The sequence below is a fragment of the Sinocyclocheilus rhinocerous genome, unplaced genomic scaffold (assembly GCF_001515625.1).
Source record: "Sinocyclocheilus rhinocerous isolate Xijiao unplaced genomic scaffold, SAMN03320098_v1.1 scaffold1900, whole genome shotgun sequence".
NCBI lineage: Eukaryota > Metazoa > Chordata > Actinopteri > Cypriniformes > Cyprinidae > Sinocyclocheilus > Sinocyclocheilus rhinocerous.
This window is the reverse complement of record NW_015662288.1, coordinates 241,007-242,225: the sequence shown is the minus strand read 5'-3', so window position 1 is coordinate 242,225 and position 1,219 is coordinate 241,007.

The following is a 1,219-nucleotide window of genomic DNA, read 5'->3' as shown; positions in this document are numbered from 1 at the left end:
GCCACTCGCGTCCGGTGTAGACACGGTGTAACATTAGTTTTGCTTTGTTTCACAGAACTAATCGTTGCCTGGGTTGCGTACGTATGTGTGGGGCGGAGCTATCAAAATAGGGGCGTGTTTTGGTGATTTCAAATGTCAACATTGGCTACCAGAAATCGCTTACCCCACCTTTAAGTGTTTTCATATAAACGTTTTATAATGTCACACTGTTTTTAATTTAAATATTGGGGCGGTGTTTTATATGTATTGAAAAAGGCCAAAACATGCATTTTGTTCACATATCTTTGTTTTATCCTTTTGAGAGAAGGTCTAAATATTTGTGGATTGGAAACAAGTTTGTATGGATGTTTTGCCCGCCAGGTCTTCGAGCCAGTCATGTGACTGAAAACTATGAATTCCATCTTATTTTGCAACGCGGAAGTAAGCAATTTTCTGTGAATGTGCCAGACTTCCGATACATTAACCACTATCGGAACATAACTCAAAGATTTGATGTGAGAAACTTCTGGAAGCGATTTAATGTGTGAGTGAACTGTCTGAATTAATCAAATTGACTCACGAACAATTTCAGACCTTTTTTTCTAAACTGTTTGACTGATAAGGTGATTCATTTTCTAATAAGGCATCGCTCGATTCTTAACAGCTGATTGAAAACACAAGACATGATTGGTGAAATAATATTGTCAGGTAAAAATGATTCTCAGGTCCTTGTAATCTCCACAAAGATTTATCAGTAATAATATTATCCACCTTATTTTGCAACACAGAAGTAGGTTATTTTCTTTGAATGTGCGAGACGTTCGATACATTAGTTGGTATTGGTAAATAACTAGAAGAATAACAAAGTGTGGTAAATGGTAAAACTTTTTGCGCTACAAACCAGTGTGTTTATGATTATGATGTTAAATTAAAGGGGTCATATGATGCGATTTCAAGTTTTCCTTTCTCTTTGGAGTGTTACAAGCGGTTCGTGAATAGATAAGATCCCTAAAGTTGCAAAGACTAAAGTCTCAAACCCAAAGAGATATTCTTTATAAAAGTTAAGACTCGTTCACACCCTCCTAAAACGCCTCATTTAAACACGCCCCGACATGTCTACGTCACTGTGTGGGAAGATTTGCATAACACCGCCCAAATATTTACGCAAAGAAAGAAGGCGTAACTTTATTCTCGCTGTTGCCGCCACCGCCATGTTGTGAAGACGCTGTGTGTTTCGTTG